Source organism: Poecilia reticulata, linkage group LG13 (genome assembly GCF_000633615.1).
Source record: "Poecilia reticulata strain Guanapo linkage group LG13, Guppy_female_1.0+MT, whole genome shotgun sequence".
Classification (NCBI taxonomy): Eukaryota; Metazoa; Chordata; class Actinopteri; order Cyprinodontiformes; family Poeciliidae; genus Poecilia; species Poecilia reticulata.
Genome location: NC_024343.1, coordinates 23,936,084 through 23,952,581, shown reverse-complemented (window position 1 = coordinate 23,952,581; position 16,498 = coordinate 23,936,084). Strand labels below are relative to the sequence as shown.

General features: G+C 39.6%; 1 protein-coding gene and 1 non-coding gene across 2 annotated transcripts in view; one reads left to right on the top strand and one right to left on the bottom strand.

Annotated features, from left to right (window-relative positions):
• LOC108166809 (zinc finger protein OZF-like) overlaps window positions 1–16,498 on the top strand; it is a gene marked incomplete at its 3' end in the record, with an annotated part of 267,441 nt that overhangs the window by 158,159 nt on the left and 92,784 nt on the right. The window lies entirely within an intron of this gene.
• Window positions 8,046–8,118, bottom strand: trnar-ucg (transfer RNA arginine (anticodon UCG)). The gene has a single exon. It is a non-coding gene; the product is annotated as a tRNA-Arg (tRNA).

Here is a 16,498-nt window from a genome sequence, read left to right as displayed (position 1 = left end):
CAGTTTTATGGAAGTTTGTTCCAGATTTGTGGTGTATAGAAGCTGAATGCTGCTTCTCCATGTTTGGTTCTGGGCGTGCAGAGCAGATAAGACCCAGGACAACTAAATGGTCTGGAAGGTTGATACAACAACAACTAATCTTTTAATGTATTTTGGTGCTAAGCCTATCAGTGATTTATAACTAATAAAAGTATTTTAAAGTCTATTCTGAGCTGCAGTGAGACAGTAAGGACTTTAAAACTGGAGTGATGTGTTCTATCCTCCTGGTTCAATTTATATTTATAGACACTCAATTTATTTATTTAGACAATTATGTGCTTAAAGGTTATGACTGAAAACAGAGGACCACCACCCTCCACGCGTAATTGGACCCAAAGAGAGCAAACATTCCTCACTAGATGGCAGTGGCGTGCGAGTACCAACGCTACTGACAAACTCCTGCAAATACTTTGACACTGAGCCCTCCTGAAAACTGTCAACAATCTGTGTGTGTGCCAGTAAGTGTGTGTTTACAGAGGGAGGTTGTCTCCGCATGAGTGCATTTATCTCTTTCCTTCAAACACACAAGGGGTTAAGTACAATGCAAGCCAGAGATATTAACTTAATTGGTCAACTGTGGTCCATAAAATGGATTCTCATTGGCATAATTACTAGAAAAATGTTCTAATCTAACCCAGTCATTGTCCCTGCCTGCCGTCACGCACCAGCTCAGTTGTGATTACTGGTGCCTATGAGAGGGGGATGTGTAAATAAAAACAGATTTGGTTTAACTTTCACCCCACCAGTGAAAATTTTATTGACAGTGGAGATCATGACTATATGCGAGTGAATTTCTTTCTCAAATGATTTGCTTGTTGTTATAGGTCTGGAACAAACTGAACCCACTGTGGTGCCTGGCTCAGGAAAACTTAAAGAAGCCTCATTTATTCCATTTTGTGCAAGTCTTATGCATGCAGCCGTTCACAGTTCAGGAAAATACTTTTCTCCAATGGAAATCTCCCCAGTTCTGATGGGACTGAGAGAGAGACAGAGAATTGTCACCGGACTTGGGAAAGAAGTGTGAAATATCATATTTACTGGAAGCTATATTTATCATGATTAGTGGTTTTGTTGCTGGTGAGGTAGACATGGTGGACCCAGGTTTGTAGAGTAAATGATGGTTTGCTGAAGAAGTGAACAGAAATCCAGGCAGCACAATGAGGCCAAGAACTCAAACACACTGGTAGCACTGGTTACACAACTTGATGACAATGACAACAGACGACTCCATAGACACAACAAGGACACGACCAGGCAGGTGGGATTAAATACACAAGGAAGATAATCAGGGGAGACGAGGGAGAGCTGGGGACAATCAACGGGTAGACGGGATGGAGACTCAACTGAACACAAAAACCTAAATTAATACAGAGGAAAACCAAATCCTCACAATATTAGTCTGGCTCGTCTCGTTTGGTGGCAAAATAGATACGGAAATGTACAGTGAAAACACTTGAACAAAATGTAAGAGGGATTTCTTAGACCTCTGGAGTAGCAGTCTCTTCATTGCCCTGTCCCGTATCATCCCCCTCCCCCTGCTCTTACGGTCGAACTGGTTGACAAAATTTCCCGTTTTCTAAAATCCAAAACTTGACAGTTATGAGCTGCCCAGGCATTTCGGTCACATTGTGACCAAGTCAGAACCCTATTAGACACCTGGCTCCAATACTGGCTCATTAGCATAGCTCTGTAGAGATTGACTGCATGCTGGTGTTAAGCCATTTAATGCAAGTGTGTAGGACAAGTTACAAAACTCTGGTCCTTGAGGAATGCAGTTTGAGACCACTGCTTTACAGCAACAATGAGTCAGCATGTAATGTGGTCGGACCACTCTGAACCAGAGTGAACCCACTTCAGCTGTAGTCACAAGTATAAATATTGCTTTCCACATTACCCCCCAGGCTGAGCTTTTTCATTGTCTTGAAAATTAGCAAATGGGCTTGACATTTCAAAACCCAGTCCGATGCAGAGTTGAGATTTCAGACATTCATTTATCTGACAGATAAATGCATTGAATGCATCCTCTTTACTTAAGAGGATAGATACTTCATTTTCTTATCTGATCTTCACAAAATTCAATATTGCAGTCACATTTACAAACCTCCTCCGTCAATACAGAAAGACTTGTCTAAAGCTGCTTTTCCATTGACCATATAGTTGTGCAATTTGACATTTTGAAAACAAATTTGATGAATGGAAACGTGCTAATTTTGAAAAAAATAGTTTTTCAATAAAAAGTTTGGATTTATTTTAAAAAATACTGCAATGGAAACACCTTTTCGCACCGTGAGTCACATGATCAGCACTGGTGCAAACCACACCGAAGAAGTTGACAGGAAGTAGTTGCAGGATCATGGTGCAGAACGAACACTTTTAATTGTTTTTTTTTATTCTGTTTTTGACATTAGCAGAATATTAACAAAAATTTACGCATATTCGTAATGGAAACAGCTTAAGTTGTATTGGATAAAAACCATTAAAAAAATTACACATTTTCACTCCAATTAACTAACGTCCACATTAGCTGTTAGTCATGTTGAGGCGCCACTTCTGCTACATGGAGAACAGCGACTGAACTGATTCTCCCAGCATGCACTGTGCCTCAGCATGCACTGAGGTCAGGGAGCGGCTGACCCTGTTCTCTGACACATCGGACATTGCGAGAGTGTTGAACAACACTGGAAGTCATTACTCACAAATGGAGAAGTCGAAGTAGGGAACGTTCTGAAGAGTGGCCGCTCTGCCACCGTTATATTTTAATAGCAATCAGGAAGGTCAAAAAGAAAACAGAACAACATCTAGGCATCACTTTCCTCAGTTAACATCATTGTTTATGATTCAACAATGACCTAGACTGGGCTAAAATTGCATCCATTGGAGAGTTTTGAGGTCAAAGCCACATCTGTTAAATGATTTGTGGGCCACAATTGGAAATTGCTTCTCTGTGAACAAACTAACACAGTTTATGCACTTTGGATGAAGTATATAGGATCCTTAAGAAAAATCTCTTTAGTTTTTTGGGCTTTTTTTTTAGTTAAATATTTTTTTTCTGTGGAAAAAAACCCCCACATTATATTTAAAACTTTCTAAACAAATGAATGAGGAAATAATTTCTGTCAAATTGCCAAACAAAATAAACCACTTCTCACTACTAATGCTTCACGGGAGCCAAGTGTCGACGTGCTTGTTGTCGAGCAACTCCCAGCTCTGTGATGCTCTGTTTCACATACTTGTTATGGAAGGTGTTTCACTGGCCCGTCTCTGAATGCCGTTAAACATTGCAACAGTGAAACTAAACTGGAAGAAATCAGATGTAATCAAGCCATGCATAGATCTGCGGTAGAGATATCTGCCTTCAAGTGCATGCCACTAAGTCAAAACAAGGGTAGAAATCTTAACCAGGAGATGACAGATTCAGATGGTGAGACAGTTCTCATACTGTTCTCGTCGTGGCCTTTACAGGAAAACCATATACCGGTGTGATTCAACAGAAACTAGTCTGAGGTTCTCCGTCTTCTCAATGTGACCTTATTGAACCTGAACGCTAAAAGATGTTGACATTCATAGTCTGTGAAGTAGGATAAAAATGCTAAATAAAAACTTTCTTTCTTTGACAGGCCTCTTGTTCCAGGAATTTATTTTAATGCTGTTAAACTTGCTTTGCAGCTGGTAATAATTTCCGAGCTGTATGCAAAGGAATAATGCCTGCTATAGAGTAATTACTGATTCTGTTGTTTCTAATTATGCTGTTAATTATAGATGTGCTAGCATAAATATGGTGACGCAATACAGCTAAAGATCTCCCAACATAAACCACATTCTTCTTACTACTCTTTAATTTCTCCTCCACAGACATCCACCCCGTGGCCCTGTGCATTTCTTTAGGAGGGTTGGGGGCTTACAGTCTTCAGCTCGTCCTAAATCCTCCCATCAGTACTGCAGTCATAGTGTGATGCAAACCGTAAACATTAACAAGAGGACTCAGAGTTCAAGTTCAGAGATCGGTGTACGTCAGCGCAGCCATTAAACACAACACAAATATGTCTGTTCTGCCCTCAGCCTGCCTTCCATAAACAGACGCACAGACTCACACATGTACAGATGCAGGCGCTGCATGCAAAACGCAGAGCCGTGCCAGAGTGAACGGCCAAACGGTTCCACGTCTAAACATGAAAATGAGTCAGTCTGCATGTGGTTTAGTTTAAGCAAAGCTGCCACTGATAATCTGTATTTCTGCACGTTACCGTGACACATTGTTTTTGTTTTTTTGATTAATTTCACGTCAAGCACATTTTAATTTAGGTGCAGAATTTATCCAAAATGCCACGCTAATTTAACTGATCATAATTCGAATATCGGATGGAACTGAAGTTATGCTCTCAACCAGGTGGTGTGCTGTAACTTTACAGATAAAAATTTTTATTTATTCCTTACAAAAGACAGAAGAATCCACTCTGAAATCGATATGTAAAACTACACAGGGACACAAATACATAAATATGGTTTTCAGTCACGTACTATTACATCATTTTTGGCGAATTAATACTTAATTTCAAGGCTTTACGAAGCTTCAAGTAATTGGTTTGTATAAGTACGGTTTTAAGAACATAAGATTTGGGAGCGGCAAGGCTCTACAGCAGTGGACAGTCCCTTCTCCTCTAACTCATGTAGCTCCACTCCTGCATAAACCACTTATGTTAGCTTAGATTGTAGGCAATAATACATTTTCAACCAATACGTGCTCAGTTTCTGAACTTGGTACTGATTGATCATGTTGACATTTCTTTTCTAACTTCAAAGGATTTATTGGGATAATCTTTAATTCACTTTTTCAAATTCTTAAAAAACATTGGCATGTGAAAGATCCTAAATGTCCTGACATGTTTGAAACGCAACACCAACAGCAAATAAAATATCTTCCCTTTTTGTGTGGACTTTAATGCAGTTGTATCTCCCAAAACGCCCTGAAAAAAATAACCATACTTTATGAGGAAACATAGCACATTTTTCACACACTTACAAAAAAAAAAATATCCACCAAAAGCCTCACATTGTTTCTCTTTTGCTCTGCCTCTCCATGCTCCACATGCAACTTGTTAAAAGTCACCTTCTGAGGTGTTAATTACATCATAACTTGGCTGCAAACTGCGAGCCAGTTTAGACAAGACAGATTCCCACTGAAACTATTATGTCACTAGTTTAGGGTGTCTGACGCTTTTGGCAGGTTTTCTGGTGAAATGTGATGTCTGATGTTAACACATATGCAGGAACAGAACAATGTGTCAGTTTTCTGGGAATAAAGCCAGCAGGTACAGTGTCTGTCAAGCTAGAGAAGCACACAATTGACTTTGAGTCACACCATGTGTAATGTGTCTCACTGTTGGCTGCTGCCAGTCTGCTATAAATTTGATGTAAATATATTGGGAAGCAGAATGACCTGGCTAAATATATATTTCCTGGAAAATGATCCAATTTAAGGGAAATTCATCTTTGACCTTTTCTTGGTGATTGACAGCAGTCTCAGAGCTAACCAGGTTTGTCCTTGTGAGGTTTGATTTTTCAGAAAATCATGGGCATTAATTATTATTCATTTTTGGCTGAATGGGTTTATAGCATTGAAATAGAGATGTCTATTTAAACATTATTAACACAATATCTACTCTTTGTAGTGCTATTTTAGGAAATATGCACTTTCAGAAACACAGGGAGGAGAAAATGTGGAAAAGTCCCAAAACAGCACGCAGTTCACATTACACCACAAAATAAAAATTCTCTCAGATTCAAAAAATAAATTTTCTGCTTGATGTGAACCCCAAAAACAGTGGTTCCCAAACTTTTTGTCCTGCGCCCCCCCAGTGGTTTCCAAACATTTTCTGGGCACCCCCCCTACAAATCGCTGTGTGTTTGAACGATATGTTTTTGCAGGGGGGTGGGAGGGGATCAACTTTTTTGGGGGGTAAAATGAATCTATGTAGCTGAACATAGACAACAACTTAGCATATAAGCTACTTGTTAACAAGCTCCATGTGATGTATTGATATTAGCTAGGTAGTCATCTTTTAGCTAACTTTACCTGGATCAAACAGCTTTACTAAACAGTCTGTTTGGGGGGGAAACTGTGAAAAGTTCTTTGCGCTTTGCTGGTTTGCTGCCATGATTCTAACACACACCTGCGTAGCTCTGCACAGCAGCAGCAGGTCTCCTTCGCTGCGGCACAGGTGTAAACCCAGCGCGAGTTTAAAGGCGTTTAAAGGTGTTTAAAGGCGGCTCGGAAAAACAGGTTACCACATGTCAATAACGGATTAAAAAGTTTTAACTGCTGATAAAAGTGACAGAGGACACAGATATGGGGAGTGTGGAAGCCCCTGCTGTATCAAATTGACAGGGGAATAACAGAGAGTTGGCCATTCTAAGGTAAAAACCCAACGCATACAGCGTTCATGTTTTTTTGTTGTTTTTTTTTTTCATCCAGACGGCTTCCCGCGCCCCCCCCTGAAATGGCACGGCGACCCCCTAGGGGGCGCCACACAGTTTGGGAACCTCTGCCCTAAAACAAGATCTCTCAAATCCAGTCACCAAGAGCTACTATTTTGCAACTTTTAGAGGCATCTCTTCACCAACACACCTGAATCAACTGGCTGATTTCCTTAATCGGCATGTCACTCAGCTCTGCATAAACAAACCATTTATTTGGTGTGTTGGAGAATTGTGCCAAAAGAACAATATGGCTACATTCACACTGCAGGCAATTCTAATTATCTGTGATATCTGATTTATTTTGAGTGGTTGTTCACATATCCAAATACATGCGACTTGTATGTGATCTGTTATGTGAAGAGCAAGGGAACCTAAAAGTGTTTTGGTTGTGTAGAAAACGCAATAGTGTCGCATGTAGCGAGCGTATTGGCCAAAGCGTTTTGTGTGGCAGCAACATCTGTACAGAGAAACGAATGGGTTCGGCGTTGAAACCAGGAGTGGTAGGATACTGATGTGAGCAACTTTAATGATAGGGAGTTCATTCATAATTTTCCAATGACAAGGGCAAATTTTCTGTACCTGTGTGAGCAATTCTCTTGAACGCTCACACGTACAGACACAAGTCTTCAGCGACCCATACCAGTGAACAATTCGTATTAAAGATAGTAGGACTAAGAGGATTTAAAACTGTAAACGAATCAAAATATTACATCTATAGTAATGTCAAATATGTTTTATGAGTGAAAAATATCTAAATATTAAAGGGGTAAGTAAAGTTTTTTTCAAATCCTTACCCCTAATGATGAAAATGAAAACAATCTTTGAAACATACTTTCCTGAAAATGATTAGGTCAAAGCAAACTCTCAGGATGAGAGCACAGTCATTAGGAACAATTTTTCCAGTGTTCCCAAATATAAAAACTATCCCGGACACGAAAGTTTTCTCTGAGGAAGGAAAAGTTGACTCTGAAACCACAGCTATCGTTAAGGCAAAGAAGACATCACCAGAAGGTAAGCTTTACAGTTTCCAAGAACTGAAGGTGAACCACGCTAACAAAGCCCATCACTAGACGGTGATTTTTCCATTGTTTTCAAATTGAAAAGTACTCTGGGCCAGGAAGCTAGTTTAAAGGACAAGAACAGCTGTGAAACTACAGCCAAGACGGCTGTGTTCCCAAAGACGAACTACCCTGGATGGGCAAGTTATCTCTGAGGGACAGATATCGATTTGACTAAGAAGACATCTCCAAACGGTACTTTTTCCATTGTTTTTGAACATGAGTGGAATGGACAAGTGCTGAGTGGTTACTGAAAAAATCTTTTATCATATTGTGTGCAAGTCGTAGTTAGCTTAAATTCTTGATAAGATCCAAATCTTAAAAGGTTTTTTTTAAACAAATATTGAACTGATGGGGACGTCTGGACAAATGTCCAGACATTTATGTTGGCCGTACATAGTATTTAAAACAAGTTTCTGATGGAATTACATCCAGGTAATTATGTTTATCCAGGGTTTGGTAATTCAACAGCAACCACGAAGGGACTCGAACCCTCAATCTTCTGATCCGAAGTCAGACGCCTTGTCCATTAGGCCACGTGGTCTTGATGTTACATCATTCAATGACATGATTGGAAAGACGAACTGCGGAGTGGCTAATGACTTTCTTTCTTCAAGCACATTTTGAGCCAGTTAAAAGACTATTAGAGATACAATAGTTAGCTTAATCATATATTCAACAGCAACCACGAAGGGACTCGAACCCTCAATATTTCTGATTAAAATTAAACATTTAACTCAAGTATATTTTCACTTTCAGTGTCAGTTTTTTTGTCTTGTTCAATACTCTGCTCCATTATAACAAACTTAAATTCTCAAGTGATATCAAAATCAATTATTGTGACTTCACTGTGGAGTCACGTGTTAAAAAAAATTGATGTTTGGAAAATACATCAGTCTCATTTTGTCTTAATCAATGCTGAGATTAATAATGATCAACTCTAATATTTAGAATACTCATAACTGCTTCCTTCTTTTCCAGTGAATGATGACTACCACTTGTTAAAGCGCATCCTGCTGTTCTCTGGGAAAGAGTGTCGACCAAAAGCACCATCCATGCATTGCACATTTCAGAGGAAAGGTCTATGCTTTACGTAAAAAATGTTTGAAACAAGCATGGAAGACAACAAATGGAGAACATAACTATGAGACATTTCTGTCAAAGATTGTTATAGATTTTGCATCTGTCAGTGAAAGGCTTCATACAATTGTAATAACCAAAGAAGATTTACTAAATGGTACTGTCCACACAAATGGTACCTACTCCAATGGGATCCTGGCAGATCTGTTCCAGAGGAGGGAAGGACTGCCATGGAAGTCATTGTTTTATTGGCTCCTCTCTTTTGGCCTGGAAACAGTATCTGAAAAACAGACGGAAACAACTGTGAAAAATAATATACGTATCTCAGAAAACATAACATTGGTGACACAAAGTGTGAAGGTTAAATGTCTTTCTGTTCAGAGCGTTTTATTTGGTGGGAAAGCATACAAGAACCCAGTTAAATAAAAGAAGTCAGGATGCAACCACTGTTGAGGAAAAATCCAAAGAACTTGCAATTAAACTACGGTGTATTAAGGGTAAACTTGAGAAGACTGAAAGTAGTTTGCAGATAAGTTCTGAAAATTCACGTTCTTGAAACAGGATGTCAAACAAAGGACAAGTTGATCCATGATTTGAAGGAAACCAAAGCTTTTTTGAAATCTCCAAACTCAACACTGAGAAGGCAACTTCACAAAACAGAATCGGATCCTGACAAAAAAGATCAAAAACTCAGTTTTTGTCGCCAGGCTAACTGGTACAGGAGTCTACTGCAGAAGGAAGAAGACCTCGAACATCAAAGTTTACAAACCCAAGTCTCTAATTGTAAACTTTCAGCGGAAAGATTCAAAAATGTTAAGACGACTTTGCAACAAAAAATAAAAATGATTTAACTTGACTGTCAGGAAGTTCTTGGTGATGTGTATTGTGGGAAAGATTAAGAAATCAAAGCTAAAAATGGTGGTCATTATACAACAGATTTCATAAAGACTAGAGGGTGAAGAAGACGCCCCTGTTGTCAGGTATAAGAATGTGATTAGAATTGTGGCAAATAATATCTAACACACCATCTGAACGCACATCTTTGTGTCCAAGGACGTGTCTTCTCCAAAATGCCTGCTGCAAAATCAATGATGAACCACCAGTAGGAGCAGATTGTGAATGAACATATTTGTGAATGGATATTGGGTCACATGGTTCATCAGCGGTCTTTAGGAACCTTTCTTGGTTAAGGAAGGTGATTCACACGGAAGGAGGGAGGAAACCGTTTTTTTGACTACTGAATACTAGATGCTGTTAATACTAGATGATGGAATTGTTGTAAAAAGTGTATTTTTTGGCTTCACTGGTCATTGACAAGAGGCAAAGAAAATAAATGGATGATCCGCACAACGATCAAAGACGGCTCAGCTGGCAAGGTAATCAGCATGTCAACTCTACCCCAGGGTACCACCTCGGTGGCTTAAAGCATTGGCTTGGCCTCTACACCACTTTGCAATGATTACCTTCACAGTGTAGGAAACATTGAAAGATCACAGGAAGTAATTGGGCATCCAAATCACAGTGGAGACAGGCAAATCAGTGAGTCTGGGATTCACCTTACTGGCAACTTAGGATGCAGATACACTGTTATCTGTTGCATGTAAAGTTTTTTAAGACCTTGCTGATATCTATCAGCCTAAAAAAAAGGAAACAACCACCTGATGCTGAAAATACATGATCGGTCTAATGAATGGCAGAGCTTCAGTGATAAAATCTTGATCTTGCAAGAATTTCTGGTGTTTCATTGGGGTGAGTGAACCTCGTGCCTCCCGTTATATTCATCTGGCTTGCAGCTCTCTTGGAAAACGTGAGGATGACAAAAGTGGACGTGGAGATCTGTGGGAAGCTTCTTCTCTTCAACACGTTCAAAGGTACCAAGCTTTCAATCAAACCGCTTCAATAATTTCTTCCATGTCATCACCTGAAATTGAAAAGTGCTCTGGCTGATGCAAACAGTGACAAAATAGACATATCGATAACTGCTTTGGTTATTCCCTGTCACAAAGTAACAGGCCCCTATCCGATGCTAGTAAAGTGAGGTTTGATGCAGAAAACCCCAGGCTGGGATTTGAACTGCTTCACTGTGCAACCCCACTCAGGAAACTAAAGGGAGATAAATGCTGGCAATAATCGAAGAAAAAGAAATTTATGTACAAGAAAGAGAACACCAAATAACCGAGGAATAAATGAATATGACTATCTACGGGTTATATTTCTATCTGTGTGAACATGGTTAGATTTATTTTGAGCTTAAAGTGAAGCTTTTTAGAGAAATTAGGAACAGACAGAACAAGAACCACAAACTAAGAATATCCTCCATTTCAAGACAAGTTTCCACAAACATGACAATCAGGAATTTTCCATTTGCATAATTTCTTTCTGACTGCAGCAACTTTATCCAGAGATATTAAGACAGTCACTTGGTTTGCTAGACAGAAGGCAAGTCAGGGCCGGTACCACATTAAATAAACTGAAACACACAACTCTAATCTCTGGATGCAGGAAACAGTTCTCAGAACAATGACTTCAACGTACTGTGCGAGCATGAAGATGATTTAATGATGATCTAATCTAACGGTATTCATCTTTGACTTCTCCTGACCTGAGATGTTATGTCTCTAGGCTTGCTGTTACATGTCAGGATATGATTTTCCTGACCGAGGTATATGAATAAAGACCAGCATTTGGTGAATATTTAGGGCCGATGAGGTGTTTATTGTTTCATAGTTTGTCTGAAAAATGTTGCTTTTTGCACACAGAACAGAAAAGACAAAGTGCAAACATAAAAATCACCTTTGTGCTGGTCCACAAAATGATGTCTACAGAAACTAGCATAAAAGTCTTGCCATGTGAACTTGGCATTAGTAGCTGTCACACTAATCTGCTGATGATCCCAGAAAATCCCAGAACATATTAGGAGCTAAATGTCCTCTAAAGATATTTGTCAAACTAATTTCAGTTATCCATCATGGATCTAATATTTTTTTGCTAAATATGTATTATTTGATGTCTTAAAATGTTAACATTTCAACTTTGCTTCTGTGTATTCTGGATTTCTCCAGAGAACTTGTGAACACTTTCTGCAATACCTTAGTGCTACAAATAGGGCAGAGATAATGATTGGCAAAAGTTAAACATTTTCACTTCATTGCTTTCTTCTTCTGATTTGACAAAAATGTTTTAAAACTAGCTTGATGTCACATTATATTTGTATATAATGTCACATTATATACAAATATATAATGTGACATTATATATGTCACATTATATATGTGACATATATAATGTCACATATATATGTGACATTATATACAAATAATGTGACATTATTTGTATATAATGTCACATTATATACAAATGTATATACTGAGATGCTCATCATCTCAGTTGCTTAAAGAGAATATTGTTCCTTCTGCGTGAGTGTTTCAGGGCGTAAAGCAGTGATTTTTTATAGATACGAGAACTAGCCTAAATTAGGCCTTGCAGTAACATAGCACTAGATCCACTTTGGTAGCAAATCCCTCTGACAGTGTTTTTGACTTGTGATCCTAGATTTTAAAGCCAAACCACTGGCTCACGTTTAACTTCTGCATAGTGCTGGATGATGATAATAATCCATGTAGTGGAAAATCTCCTCCCCCACGTTTGTTTTGGAGCTCCTGTTTGGTGGTTTCAGTTTTAAACTTTAGCTCTTTTTTTTATATATTATTTTTATTTTTCTTGAGTTCTGTCTGACTTCTTCATCTGAACTGTTGGAACAGAAATGGGAAAAAAACAAAAAACATAAAGTTTTCCAAAACACAGGGTTAAAAAAATAATAATAAATGATAATAATAAATGATTGCATCATTTATCTAATATCACCAAAAGACTTTGACTTTGTTTTCGAACTTAACTTTCTTCCTTGCCAGTTTTGCTGCTGAGGTCATGTTGCATGAAACTTTAGCACATAATAAAGAAATAAATTACATGCAGGCCATGAGCTCATGCTTGCAGAGTCTGGCCTGGCTGACAAAGTTCTTCTACAAGCCAGTATATCACAGAACACTTCATGGGTTCAAATGTCTATCTGTAGAAACATTATAGCAATCCAGGAAGGTTAGAGTGAAACATAAGTGAGGTGCTGCTATTTAAGGGTGTATTCACAACCAGCCCTGTTTAGTCAGCTTTAATTGAACTCTGGCAGACCGGAGACCGATCAAAAAGCAGGAAGCGAATTACAAGGCCGAACACTCTGGGTAAATGCAACCAAAAAAAGTGGAGGAATGGCTTGTGGTCCGCAAAACCCACGACTGCTAAATTCTGACTTTTGTCTACGTTTGTGACTAACAAATTTGCACGCATGTGTTGTTCAGAGGTTTTTATGCCATTTCCTTCAGCGGTTCTTGGTGCAGCGTCACCACAGGCGACGGGTCGAACAAGCTTTTCAAAGGGTTTGGTTTGTTTGACACACTGCAGCAGTGTGGAAGCGAACCACGGTAAATGAAAATGTAACAAATATTGAGTTTGGTCCACAATTGAACCGAATCTACCTGGTTATCAAGTGCAAAAACACGCTAAATCTAATTCATAATCTGTGGCAATACTTTAAAGATTCTGTTCCAGATTCTCTTCTTACAATCGGACAGAGCTGGCGGTAGTTTGCAAGAAGAACAGACAAATTTCAGTCTCTAGATGAGCAAAGCTGGGAGAGACACCCCAAAAGGCTTGAAGCTGTAACTGCAGTAAAGGTTCTGCAAAGTACAGTCAAGAAGACTGAATACAAAAACGTACAGAAGTTGTAGATTTTTTGGGATAAAACCCCACTAAAGAACAAGCTAGATGGTGAAGATGTAGAGATAGAAAAGCACCGACTGTCAACAAACATCAACTTGAAAGGAGGTCGTTTTTAGAGGTTAATGATGCTGTATTTTTACCGTCTGTTTTGTCTCTTTGTTTATGTCTACATGGAGACCGAAGGGGAGTACAAGTAAATGATAGTGGCCCTTAGAGACAACAGTGGAGGAGTGGAGAAGCGTGCTCATGCCAACTTCATATCAATTTCAAGTCGCCGTCGTGTTCCTTCAGCCGAAAGCTTCAGTGATTGCTGGATTTACGCAAACAGAATCGGTAGACTCAGAGGATAAGACTCAGCTCCAGGGTGGGTTCAACAGGACCAGTAGATAATGAGTTTCCTTGGTAACACACATTTTTTTAATGCCGGGTGTTTGTTGTGGTGTGTGGACAAACAGCAACAGGCCTGCCTCTACAGTTATCTTCATCTGCAAGCTGAACTGTGCCAGCCGGTTCACCACGTAGCTCATAGACTCCGAGACGACATCAGAGCTCTGTTATGTTGCCTGTGTGTGATTTTCTCCAGGAAAAATGGATTTGTGCAACACTGAGGGGAGAATGTGCGTGTGGCCTCTTGTTGTTTTCCACCAAGATACCAGAGTTATACATAAAAATGGTCATCAGATAAGCAGCAAACAACACTCCTGAGCTGTTTGGTCATGTTTCAGGGAATTCTGATGTCAAGAACGACGTTTTGATATTCATATCACTGTATCAGATGCACGCAGTCAGGGAAATTCTCAATTTAAACAGTACACATTGTTACTGACAAAATCTACATGTATTCTCTGAAGAAGAATGTAGAGGAAGTACATTTGTGCAAACACCTCTATCACTGGTGTTGACTTTATGGGTGAGTATAGCATTTAGCTATAGCTTTTCCATTTGAATTTGTGCATAAATACATAAAACTATCACATTTTTGGCTTATAGCAGGGGTCTGCAACCTTTATTCAAAGAACCATTTTACCTCTTAGTCAAGCTAAATAAAACTGGTTTTGTGTCATTTAAAACAAAAAATAAAGACTTTTTTTTTCTCTGTTCTACTTGAATTTCTCTGTGCTCTTCGTTATCACCATTAACATCATCATTCATTCTATAAACCTGGGTGCGTTGTGTCATGAACGCCGCGCAGGTTCAGCTGCATGTTGCTTTTCACAACGTTGACGAGAAATTAATGCGCTGCAGACAGAACCACCGGAGAGGCGGATCCGACAGCGGGAATATTTACAGAACCACCGGAGAGGCGGATCCGACAGCGGGAATATTTACAGAACCACCGGAGAGGCGGATCCGACAGCGGGAATATTTACAGAACCAGCGTTTGGTCGGCCAATGGGAAGCAGCTTCCTGGTTCAACAATCCTTCCTCCAATCGTGGCTCTATTAGCGCATGACGCTAATGTGAGCTGAATGTCTGACRCCACGGAGCATGAAAAACGTTTTCATCATGTTCCTGTGGAGCGTTTAGCTTTTTACTGCAGGCAGGAGACGGTCGGAGACATCCCATAATATTATTAGAGCCAAGAAAGGTAAAAATATGAACAGGTAAATCAGAAGAGCAGGACTGAGGCGTGACTGGACGTCTGAATGAATGAATGAATGAAGTTTAATCAGACGGAGCCGTTGGCTCTTAACCAACCTTCTCGCTCCCTTCAGATGTTCAAACTGAACTTGGTCTCCTGTACCGCTCAAAAACNTTTACAGAACCAGCGTTTGGTCGGCCAATGGGAAGCAGCTTCCTGGTTCAACAATCCTTCCTCCAATCGTGGCTCTATTAGCGCATGACGCTAATGTGAGCTGAATGTCTGACRCCACGGAGCATGAAAAACGTTTTCATCATGTTCCTGTGGAGCGTTTAGCTTTTTACTGCAGRCAGGAGACGGTCGGAGACATCCCATAATATTATTAGAGCCAAGAAAGGTAAAAATATGAACAGGTAAATCAGAAGAGCAGGACTGAGGCGTGACTGGACGTCTGAATGAATGAATGAATGAAGTTTAATCAGACGGAGCCGTTGGCTCTTAACCAACCTTCTCGCTCCCTTCAGATGTTCAAACTGAACTTGGTCTCCTGTACCGCTCAAAAACACACAATATGTCTATAAATAATTGTAGGATATTATAAGGAAGTGCTGAGATATTCCGTTTTCCAGCGAACCAACGTATTTGCCACTTCGGCACAATGAGAAACGTTCAGAGGATAAAAACACCAGACTCAGAGCAAAACTCAGATRTCCCAGCTTTTACTAGCATGTAAACGCACCATCTACACAAACCTGGGAGCGAAGCTGAAATGAGTCTCAAAAATAGTTGTGCTCTTGTAACCGGATTTGTGTGTAAATGCAGTTTTGTGTGTACCAGGTGATTTGTGTGAACTTTTTCAACATGTATGGGCGTAGGAGAAGGTTTATTTTATTTTTAAGGTTTATAAATCGAGTATTACACACACAGAGATATTTTTACACACAGAGATATTTTTACACACGCACAGATATTTTTACACACAGAGATATTTTCACTCCAGAGAACAGACTCGAGGTGAGGCAGGCAGTTCTCTTGCCTCACCGCTGGGGGCGCTCATGATCCCAGATATAGTGACTGCACAGCTGCAGAGTAAGACACGGTGAGCTAGCCGTGGAGCTAGCCACACAGTAAATAAGTAAAGTACAGCSATATATTTATTTTCTTCTCTCTTCAACATGAAAGACTGCATTTCTACACTTAAACAGTTTTCTAAAGTGGATTTTTAATTGAAGCAGGAGATGATAACTAAAGTTAGACCAACACCGGAGCTGAAAGTTTCAACACCGGAGCTGAAGGTTTTACTTCCACACAGTTTGATTCTCAGACGGAGTAGAAAAGACATGCAGGATAAACTTGGCTTTGGATGAACAGATATTCCTGTGTAGGATTAGCGGCGCATGGATTTCATTGATACGTGAAGGTAAGACAGCAATAAGATGTTTTTGTTCAGTTTTTTAATTAAATGTGCGTTTTGTGGGCTACAGTT